Source organism: Oncorhynchus gorbuscha, unplaced genomic scaffold (genome assembly GCF_021184085.1).
Source record: "Oncorhynchus gorbuscha isolate QuinsamMale2020 ecotype Even-year unplaced genomic scaffold, OgorEven_v1.0 Un_scaffold_5937, whole genome shotgun sequence".
NCBI classification, from domain to species: domain Eukaryota; kingdom Metazoa; phylum Chordata; class Actinopteri; order Salmoniformes; family Salmonidae; genus Oncorhynchus; species Oncorhynchus gorbuscha.
Window position 1 is genome coordinate 1 of NW_025749640.1, and position 12,469 is coordinate 12,469.

The window sequence follows — 12,469 nt, forward strand, 5'->3', positions numbered from 1 at the left end:
ATAACCAGTCTCATATCTAACCCTGTAACCATCTCATATCTCTTTCCAGTTCAGTCTGTAGCCATCTTCACATCTCTAAATAAGGAAATGATTGACCAACTCATGGAGGACAGTGGAAGTGGTCTAAGTATTTGGGGGCTGTGATTCTATCCCTTTGGGCCTTTGGAATGTGTTTATTGTGATTTATGTGTGTTTGTTGGAGCAGTTGAAAAAAAGACCCATTTCAGGTGAACATACATTGAACAAAAAGGTCTCGCAGTCTTCCTTTCTCTTCATTACATTTTTTCTCAAACCCCTTTTTGTACATTTAATACCTGAAAATCGAATTAATAGATTAAAATGTCAATTAAAGTAGCAATCAATCAATCAATCAATCAATGAAATGTATTTATAAAGCCATTTTTACAACAGCCGATGTCACAAAGTGCTGTACAGAAACCCACTCATTATTCCGAGTGTAATGATGTGTAAATATATTTATGACTGTCGTATTAATGTGATCTGTGTTCTCTGGGGAGACAGTGTGTTGGCGCAAACACTTCTGGACAAAATGTCCTGAATCCTGAGAATCTTTTTGAAACATTTTCATCATTAATACATCGTCCAAGCTGTTTTTATTTTTACTCTTCATACACATACAGCATATTATACAGCTATAAGAAACAGACGAGTCCGATTTGTTTCAGTTATACACCACAGCGTCAGGGAATCAGTTGATCCTCAAATTAAGTGAATAACTCTCCTGGTCAGTAATTTATGTTGTCTACAAATTATCCTTGACATTGTGGTCTCAACTGCAGTTACACGATAGATAAGAAATATATTATTTCAAACATCCACAATATAATATTTCAAAAAGGACCGTTTGCTTACTTGTGTACCTCAGACGTTAGACAGACCTATGATATGTGTCTGCTCTTATTCGTCCCTAATCATTTCTAGATTCGATGATGAGCTATTTTATTATAATGTGTGTCTGGAGGCACCTTGGGCTTACATCTTATTTAAGTTTTAAACCTCTAATAGGTAACGTTTAAGTGTCGTTTAACTGGGGCAGCTCTTCTCCTCCGTCTTATTTCCCAGTTAATGTGTTGTGTCAAAGTCTATTACCTCTGCTGGACGACGTCCCTTAAGTTGAAAAACCCTCTCGGAACCATCAGCAGAGGGCTGCAGGTCGATAAAGCTTTTAGATTTGGAGATGTTTTTCTGGGAGCCCGTTTCCTGCGGCTAAGAGTTGTTAATGGGTTTTGAAGGAATTATCTTATGACTCTGAGTCTGACAGTAGTTTATTTCGTCCTGCTCCCTGTCGAAGCGGAATATGCTTCTGTCAAACCCGCTTAATGAAAAGCAACGCGTCGCTGATTACACTTTTATTTGGTCTCTATGTAGAAGGCAGCGCTGCTAATTTACCCTCCGCTCCTCTGTGTGTTTGAATTCGCTACGGATGAATGATTTGGTCTGCCTGTTAAAAACACTTCTCTCTCTCGCTCTCTTTTTCCGCTGAAATAGAAAAGGGTAATCGCCCCTTTGGTGAAAAAGTTCAGTGGAATTGTCCTCAATGTTATTCTCTTACAAATATGAATTGATCGTTCAGTTTATCGGTGACCAATTGTAAAATATGTAGTCTATTTTGTATGTTTATATTTGACACAAATCTCGAAAGCATCTTGCTTCCCGTGTGCTCATTGAAAGGAAGACATACCTGTTTTAGTCCCTAAAATAAAAGGAATAACATGCTTGTTAAATGTTCCCACCAAGTCATATTGCGGTCTCTTGTATTTCAGTTGCTATTGAATTGTAAATGTCTGTTATGTTTCGGTATAACCGGAAGGTTGCAAGTTCAAACCCCCGAGCTGACAAGGTACAAATCTGTCGTTCTGCCCCTGAACAGGCAGTTAACCCACTGTTCCCAGGCCGTCATTGAAAATAAGAATTTGTTCTTAACCGACTTTCCCAGTAAAATAAAGGCAAAATAAAATGTTAAAAATAACGTCAACTTCTATCCTGCTACAATATCAATATGGTGCTGAAGGTAAAACTGGTCCGGCAGAACAAATAAAAAAACATCCAGACAGGATAAATACTTTGTCCAGCCGGCAGCTCTGTTCTACTTGTTCCAGGGAAGATCTCAATCGTTTGGCTTCACATTAAAAACGCCTCATCTCTCTCAGAGCAGCTTTCTCTGAGGAGCTCTTCCCTCTCAGGCCCGCTGTCCCCCAGGAGCTCACACAGGCCATTACTGTCAAGTACCCTCCACTCTTTATTTTTGCCCTTTTATCTGGAACAACTAATTCAGGTTCCGTTGCCCTTTTCACTCCAAGACGTGTCTTCTGGTAAAAGCCCTTCAGCAGGCGGCTGGAGAGCACTCAGAATTGAGGGGTTAGTGTCTGGATGAAAACTTGACTCCAGATGATCTCGGCTGTTGCCAATATTAGCGGCCACATGGAATAAGTGAGCTTCTCTTTTCAGCTGGATCAGAGATCAAAGATCAGGGTTTAGATGTCTCCATCGTATTATCAGGAGGAGTGGAGATCGATAGTCTGACAGAGCTATGAAGGAATATATCCCAATTATAGGCTATTTATGGCGGAGTAATAAGACGTACATCTCCCGCCAGCTGGTATTATTGTGGAAGGCTCTCTCTCTCTCTCTCTCTCTCTCTCTCTCTCTTTCTCTCTCTCTCTCTCTCTCTCATCCCCCTGTCACTGTGAGAGAGGAGACGTTGACTGACTCAAAAACTACATTTATGATTATAGATTTAACAGCTTTAAAAACATAACGTTTTATCTACTGTCAGTCATTATTGGCTTGAGTTATGCGTGTTTGAAGAAATAGGTCCTTGTGAATAGACCTATAAAGCAACACTTGCCAGAACGATATGGTAAACATTGTATTTCCTACTTCGGAGGATCTCTTAACGGCGACAAAAGCAAATAAAAAGATAGGATAAGCTAAAGACAAGGCGATGAAGACGCAAAGATATATTTTTTTATCGCAAATTCTTAAAACGTTATAGGCTATAATTTCAGCACATTGGACAGCGACCAGCATTGACGCAATCTGAACACGATCTCATCAGAAATCGACGTTTTATTTGTGAACAAACTTGAAACACACTCCTTCAATTTTAGAACTGGTCATTTGTGACTTTTTCTTTCATCAGTGATACTACAAACCATCGATTAATGACGGCTGTTTTTTAAAGAATGTTTAATAGAAATTATTAACATCTGCATGCTATAAGAAAAAGAATAGTGTAAACATATTTATAATGTTAACTGTCAGTTATACATTTAGATACAGTAGATTTGTAGGCGGGCCTACGTGCTTTTAACGAAATAGCAATACGCTCAAACGAATCCTGTTTGGAAGTTTCACCAGTGAAATGCCAATATGATTACATAAATATATCCTTGCAACAACAAAAAGTAACCCCCACAGAATAATAAACTAAAGCAGGTTTGGTGTGTTAAGAGCAGAAGTGTTTGTTAACAGTTTTATGGAAATTCATATTGTCCTTCGTGGAGTCTTGGTGCTGTAGAGACGGAAGTCCTTTGACGCTCCCAACAGAACGTTCCAGAGCACCGGTCTCTAGTATCGAACCCTTGGTGGTCGTGGTCCACGAGACCGTGGTGTTGGTCAGGGCCTGGTTCAAAGTACTGTGTCTGAACAACGGGTCGTGGAAAACCCCATCCACCCAGTTTCTGAGAGTTGTAACGGGAGAGTCCTCCGTCTGTCTAGAACGGTGATAGGGGAGGAGGCGGCCGGAGAGGCGGGCAGGCCCGGCTGAGGCTGACACCTCAACATACAGGACGGGTAATCCGCCTGGTTCAGAGACGTGGCCGTCTGGGCCAACGACCAAATCCGTGGTTTACCGTCCAGTATCTGTTGTTGGTAGCAAGCTTTCCCCCTGCTGGCTGCCGCAGCCCTCTGGTGAGGTTTTACTGTGCTGCTGCTCCCCGCCCAGGGACACAGGTATGCTGATCTTTAAAGATGTGTCCTTCAGATGGTCGTTCGAACAGTCAGTTGTCGTCATGTGAGTGTTCATGAGGTACTGGTGTTTGAGCTCGCACTCCGAGCTCTCTGATTCGATCATGTCGAAGTCATCCAGGTCACTCAGCGCGAGATCCTTATCTTTCTCTGGAAATTAACGGATATGAGACATCAGCGATAAGAGGGGAATCAAACTGTAATACAAAGTATCACTGTCAAATATCATTGAAGCATTCAGCATCATATCATTGAAACGAGCTTAGGCCTGGCAGATATGACTATTCAAAGAAGATGAGGTAGATGTCCATGCAGTTTCATAGCACTTGCATTACAGCAGAATAAATGGGTCTTAACATGGTAACATTGTGGTAACTAGATGTATGTGTATCTTGTGCATACAAGCTTTTCAGTTCACCTTTTAATGTATCTAAAAAACATCCTAAAGCAGCCCAAAGTGTTTTCATTTCCATTAGGCCATTAAGCCATTTCCATGATACATTTAGGGTCATACTTCCTCTGGTAAAGGTCTATTCCACTGTTAATGTGTTGCATAAAGGGCAGCAGGTAGTCTAGTGGAGAAGTAACCGAAAGATTGCTGGATCGAATCCCCGAGCTGACAATGTAAACATCTGTCGTTCCGCCCTGAAAATAAAATTAACCCACTGTTCCTAGGCCATCATTATAAATAAGAATTTGTTCTTTACTGACTTGACTAGTTAAAAATAAAATTAAGAACCAGGACTATTCACCTGTTAGTGTTTTACATAAATAATCATCACTAGAACACTGTTAATTTGTTAAATGAAGAACCAGGACTAGAACACTGTTAATTTGTTAAATGAAGAACCAGGACGAGAACACTGTTAATTTGTTACATGAAGAATCATCACTAGAACACTGTTAATTTGTTGTATAAAGAACCAGGACTAGAACACTGTTAATTTGTTACATGAAGAATCATCACTAGAACACTGTTAATTTGTTACATGAAGAATCATCACTAGAACACTGTTAATTTGTTGTATAAAGAACCAGGACTGACCATCATCGTTGTTCTCACTGTTGATGTTCTCCTCCTGAGACGCCTCATCATCCTCATCATATCTCTTCTCATCAGAACACTTGTTCCTCGGAGGCCACGTCATCTTGTTCTCCTTCTTCAGCCTCCTCCTGGCGTTTGCAAACCAGGTGGACACCTGCGTCAGGGTCATTTTAGTAATGATGGCCAACATGATCTTCTCTCCCTTAGTGGGGTAGGGGTTCTTCCTGTGCTCCTGTAGCCAGGCCTTCAGTGTGCTGGTTGTCTCCCGGGTGGCGTTCTTCCTCCTGGTCCCTCCATCCATACAGCCATATCTAGTAGTGAAGATGAGTTACAACAATGTTTCTATGTAACAGTAGGCCTATATATCTATATATAGGGTCTTGTAGCAGAAGAGAGGCAAGATAAGAACTCCTTGTGTCCTGTCCATTAGAAATGCATAGTGTTGATTCATCTAGCAGTACACTGCAGCCCAACATACCCCCGGGGAGCTTTTACAAAATAATAATGTCCCTATATGAGTGTGCTCAAGCCATGTTAGGTGAGTAAACACAGGCACCCATAGGCTAGCTGTCTCTCCATCCAGACGACGGACAGTTAGGTGAGTTAACACAGGGCACCCATAGGCTAGCTGTCTCTCCATCCAGACGACGGACAGTTAGGTGAATAAACACAGGGCACCGCTAAGCTAGCTGTCTCTCCATCCAGAAGACTGACTGTTAGGTGAGTTAACACAGGGCACCCATAGGCTAGCTGTCTCTCCATCCAGACGACGGACAGTTAGGTGAGTAAACACAGAGCACCGCTAAGCTAGCTGTCTCTCCATCCAGAAGACTGACTGTTAGGTGAGTTAACACAGGGCACCCATAGGCTAGCTGTCTCTCCATCCTGAAGACTGACAGTTAGGTGAGTAAACACAGAGCACCGCTAAGCTAGCTGTCTCTCCATCCAGAAGACTGACTGCTAGGCGAATAAACACAGGGCACCGCTAAGCTAGCTGTCTCTCCATCCAGAAGACTGGGGCAAACAGACTGGAGAATTGTCTGATTGAGTGTAATGATGCAGCCCCAGGTGAAAGGGCCTAAAGCATTAGTGTAATACTCAGCACTTTGGGTCCTCCTGGAGGCTAAGCCCAGGGATATAACTATGTCCGACTTCTCTAGTGGAGTTCATGTAAGCCTATTATACACTTCAATAAGAACAGTTTCAAGTTTGGCAACTAATCAACTGATCCTATGAATTTGATCAGGCATGATATTCCCAGACCATTTGGAAGCCAGTACTCTAACAGACAGGGGTTTTCTAATAGTTGTTAACTAAGAGGTAAGGTGACTTATGTCAGTGAACACACATATGAAGGATTGGGAAATGGCCTACCATTTGACAGAACATAATTATGTGTGTAATGTTGCTAACTCATATTGGTACTGAGCAGGATCACACAGATAGTACATTATATTAACATGATTATTATTAGGAATATTATTACAATCATCATTATTGTTTGTTTTATCATTAATAATAATAATAATGTGATGATAATTATTATTATCATTGTAATTATTATTATTATTGCTGTTATCAATATTGTTATTATTATGATTATTATGGTGAATCTTATCATTATTATATTATTATGGTGAATCTTATCATTATTATGATTATTATCTTATCATTATTATGATTATTATGGTGAATCTTATCATTATTATGATTATTATGGTGAATCTTATCATTATTATGATTATTATGGTGAATCTTATCATTATTATGATTATTATGGTGAATCTTATCATTATTATGATTATTATGGTGAATCTTATCATTATTATGATTATTATAGGTAGAATCATATTATTACTATTATTATTATTATAGTAACCCTAGCTGTCATATTAGTACTGTGCAAGAGTAAGGTCATATAGGTAGTACAATTCTTATTATTACTATTATTATTATTATAGTAACCCTACCTGTCATATTAGTACTGTGCAAGAGTAAGGTCATATAGGTAGTACACAATTCTTATTATTACTATTATTATTATAGTAACCATACCTGTCATACTGGTACTGAGCAGGATCACACAGATAGTACATTATTATTATTATAGTAACCCTACCTGTCATACTGGTACTGAGCAGGATCACACAGATAGTACATTATTATTATTATTATTATAGTAACCCTACATGTCGTATTGATAATGTCCCAGATTGGGGTCAATGGGGTAGTACATTATTATTATTATTATTATAGTAACCCTACCTGTCGTACTGATAATGTCCCAGAGTGGGGTCAATGGGGTAGTACATTATTATTATTATTATTATAGTAACCCTACCTGTCGTACTGATAATGTCCCAGAGTGGGGTCAATGGGGTAGTACATTATTATTATTATTATTATTATAGTAACCCTACCTGTCGTACTGATAATGTCCCAGAGTGGGGTCAATGGGGTAGTACATTATTATTATTATTATTATTATAGTAACCCTACCTGTCGTACTGATAATGTCCCAGAGTGGGGTCAATGGGGTAGTACATTATTATTATTATTATTATTATTATAGTAACCCTACCTGTCGTACTGATAATGTCCCAGATTGGGGTCAATGGGGTAGTACATTATTATTATTATTATTATAGTAACCCTACCTGTCGTATTGATAATGTCCCAGAGTGGGGTCAATGGGGTAGTACATTATTATTATTATTATTATAGTAACCCTACCTGTCGTACTGATAATGTCCCAGAGTGGGGTCAATGGGGTAGTACATTATTATTATTATTATTATTATAGTAACCCTACCTGTCGTATTGATAATGTCCCAGATTGGGGTCAATGGGGTAGTACATTATTATTATTATTATTATAGTAACCCTACCTGTCGTACTGATAATGTCCCAGAGTGGGGTCAATGGGGTAGTACATTATTATTATTATTATTATAGTAACCCTACCTGTCGTATTGATAATGTCCCAGAGTGGGGTCAATGGGGTAGTACATTATTATTATTATAGTAACCATACCTGTCATACTGGTACTGAGCAGGATCACACAGATAGTACATTATTATTATTATAGTAACCCTACCTGTCGTATTGATAATGTCCCAGATTGGGGTCAATGGGGTAGTACATTATTATTATTATTATTATAGTAACCCTACCTGTCGTACTGATAATGTCCCAGAGTGGGGTCAATGGGGTAGTACGCTGTAGCCTGGGTTATCCCTGCATGCGCGGGTGCTGTTGCATCTTTGGTATCGTATGTCCCCTGCAACAAGACAGACTGTCAGTCAGGAAAATGTGACACTATTGACATTAATGGACTTAATTATTTCTGTGTTTTAATAATTTCACACATAAAGTCTAGTGTTCCCATTTCAATACACACACACACACACACACACACACACACACACACACACACACACACACACACACACACACACACACACACACACACACACACACACACACACACACACACACACACACACACACACACACACACACACACACACACACACACAATAACAGTAACTAAACATGTTGTTCAATAGCAAAGTCAAGTTATATCTGAAACAATGACAGAGACATAATGGAGCACACTGTAGTATAAGTTGTAGTTAAAGAATTAAAGAAATCCATTCTTAACATAGGTGGCATATTGCAGGTTACAGTACATATTTTCACCTGACACTATCACTTGCCAAACTCAACTTTTTCATCAGAAGTTGCACTTGACTATTCAGTCATAGCCTGCAGTTGTTTCACTGTGAAGACAGGTTTTGTGCATCAAGAACAGTCAGACCTTGTGTGTAAAGCGGCGTCCTGTGACTTTAGACTGTAGTCTATACAGATACATCTCTGTGACTAGGCTATAGGCTATATAGATACAGCTCTGTGACTGTCGGCTATATAGATACAGCTCTGTGACTGTCGGCTATATAGATACAGCTCTGTGACTATAGGCTATATAGATACAGCTCTGTGACTATAGGCTATATAGATACAGCTCTATGACTAGGCTATAGGCTATATAGATACAGCTCTGTGACTGTCGGCTATATAGATACAGCTCTGTGACTGTCGGCTATATAGATACAGCTCTGTGACTGTCGGCTATATAGATACAGCTCTGTGACTATAGGCTATAAAGATACAGCTCTGTGACTAGACTATAGGCTATATAGATACATCTCTGTGACTATAGGCTATATAGATACATCTCTGTGACTATAGGCTATATAGATACAGCTCTGTGACTATAGGCTATATAGATACAGCTCTATGACTAGGCTATAGGCTATATAGATACAGCTCTGTGACTGTCGGCTATATAGATACAGCTCTGTGACTGTCGGCTATATAGATACAGCTCTGTGACTGTCGGCTATATAGATACAGCTCTGTGACTATAGGCTATATAGATACAGCTCTGTGACTATAGGCTATATAGATACAGCTCTGACTGAGGCTATATAGATACAGCTCTGTGACTGTCGGCTATATAGGCTATAGGCTATATAGATACAGCTCTGTGACTGTCGGCTATATAGATACAGCTCTGTGACTAGAAGCTATATAGATACAGCTCTGTGACTGTCAGCTATATAGGCTATATAGATACAGCTCTGTGACTGTCGGCTATATAGATACAGCTCTGTGACTATAGGCTATATAGATACAGCTCTGTGACTATAGGCTATATAGATACAGCTCTATGACTAGGCTATAGGCTATATAGATACAGCTCTGACTGCTATAGGCTAGATACAGCTCTGTGACTGTCGGCTATATAGATACAGCTCTGTGACTGTCGGCTATATAGATACAGCTCTGTGACTATAGGCTATAAAGATACAGCTCTGTGACTAGACTATAGGCTATATAGATACATCTCTGTGACTATAGGCTATATAGATACATCTCTGTGACTATAGGCTATATAGATACAGCTCTGTGACTATAGGCTATATAGATACAGCTCTATGACTAGGCTATAGGCTATATAGATACAGCTCTGTGACTGTCGGCTATATAGATACAGCTCTGTGACTGTCGGCTATATAGATACAGCTCTGTGACTGTCGGCTATATAGATACAGCTCTGTGACTATAGGCTATATAGATACAGCTCTGTGACTATAGGCTATATAGATACAGCTCTATGACTAGGCTATAGGCTATATAGATACAGCTCTGTGACTGTCGGCTATATAGATACAGCTCTGTGACTAGAAGCTATATAGATACAGCTCTGTGACTATAGGCTATATAGATACAGCTCTGTGACTATAGGCTATAAAGATACAGCTCTGTGACTAGACTATAGGCTATATAGATACATCTCTGTGACTATAGTCTATATAGATACAGCTCTGTGACTATAGGCTATATAGATACAGCTCTGTGACTAGACTATAGGCTATATAGATACAGCTCTGTGACTGTAGTCTATATAGATACAGCTGTGACTAGGCTATAGGCTATATAGATACAGCTCTGTGACTAGGGTAAAGGCTATATAGATACAGCTCTGTGACTATAAGCTATATAGATACAGCTCTGTGAAATAGGCTATATAGATACAGCTCTGTGACTGTAGGCTACATGCTATAGATACAGCGTCACTGCCATGGAGAGATGAGTAGAATTATTATGATATCATACTATATTATAGTAACCATACCAGCGAGTAGAAAGCAGACGCGTCGGTTCCATAAGTAACGTAATTTCCATAGCCTTGACTCCCGGTGTATGGGTTCCCATACACCCCCAGAGCAGCTGCGGAGCTCAGCTCGTGTCTGGCGGTGGCCAACAACCGGCTCTCGTACACTGGGCAGTAGACCGGCGTCTGGGCGGAGGCTGTCACCCTGGAGTCAGCGATGCTACTGCCGCTAGACTCGCAGCAAGTTGTCAACGAGTTGGTTGTCATGAGGAACTGAAATGCAAGAACAGAACAACTTATTTACAACGTACAGTGGGCAAATAAACAAAATAGAATACAGAGAATTAGTGGTATTGATGCTTAGGCTAATTGCAAAACAACCCTTATAATTAAAATGTGTCAAATGTTTCCAGAATCCCCAAATGCGTTTTCCCAAAAGACATGTTCTGGATGATTGCCAAAAAGACATGTTCTGGATGATTGCCAAAAAGACCCCAGTTGGGTTATCTATCCAGCCCCCGACACAACAGCACCGCATGTCCACAAAACAGGTCGGCATGTGGGATATCAGATGAAAAACACACGTTCCGAGGCTATTAACTAGTAGAAATCAGTTGACGATAGGTCGGACTGCGCCCGGTTCTGGTTACCCTCCTTACCTTTACCGTTCAAAGAGCAGGTATCATGAGCCATTTACGGTAACATAATACAATTCCGATACAGTGCATTAATATACAATGCTGTCTCCTTTCTTGTTGAAAGTGAATCACATGATCAACATTTAATCAATATAAGAATCAATAGTGATGAAATGTGACCGAATATTCAGTTGATAAGCGAGAAGGTAACTTACTTGTGGTACAGACGAGTAGGGATATCCGAATTGTGGATATGACATTGTAGAGAGGTCCCAATATTCGGAGATAAAGCGAGCCTGCAGGTCTCCTCGCTATAGTAACGTAGCCTTGCACTGTTTCAATGTACCAATTGATTGGTAAGCACAGGCAGTAGGCTGGAGGCTTATAGGGCGAGCCACACTACCATGTTTAATTTGCTAAAATGCCCCCAAAACGCCTCTCCAAAATGCGCCCTCTCTTTTCCACGTGTCTTTTTAACTCGTATAATGTGCAAATGAATTTAGACAATGAAATATATTTGTCCAGACTGATGACTTTGATGTAAGAAATACATATTTTGCTTTATAAAAACCACTAGTATAAAAACACCTCAGCCCTGATGCAGGTTGTTTTAAACACCAGTACCTCTGACGTCAGAAGAAACCCACTCAGTGTCCCGACTGTACCTTCAATATGCATTTCTGGGGATAAACATCGGACAAGTAATAGGGAGCGGGACAAAGACTTTGAGACTTTTAACCGGATTGAAATTCAATGAATCAATGAACCCATGATTTGAATATACCATTCCTTATCTCGATGTAGATCTCATCGGTGCAGTTAAACATGTGAAGCAGGAGGAAGGTGTTTGATTGTAATTATAATTACTCCCGTTAGTCATTATAGAGGCCATTAATGAACATATACACATTTCAATGTGGATAGTTCACAAAACAAACGCGGGAGATTTGTAGTATTTTACCAGCTTTGCCAATAATACAAATTTACTGAACATTAAAGTGTTATTCGCTCTCATCATGGCCCCATCTTCACTTGGTTCCCTTGAGATTTGGTCATTATTTGGGTTACACCAATTAACATTGATTTCGATAAATGCCACTGCAATTAAGTTTAAC

General features: G+C 39.8%; 1 pseudogene; it reads right to left on the reverse strand.

The window, feature by feature from the left end:
• Positions 1-3,441: 3,441 nt before the first annotated feature.
• Positions 3,442-11,847, reverse strand: LOC124029266 (annotated as a pseudogene).
• Positions 11,848-12,469: the final 622 nt, after the last annotated feature.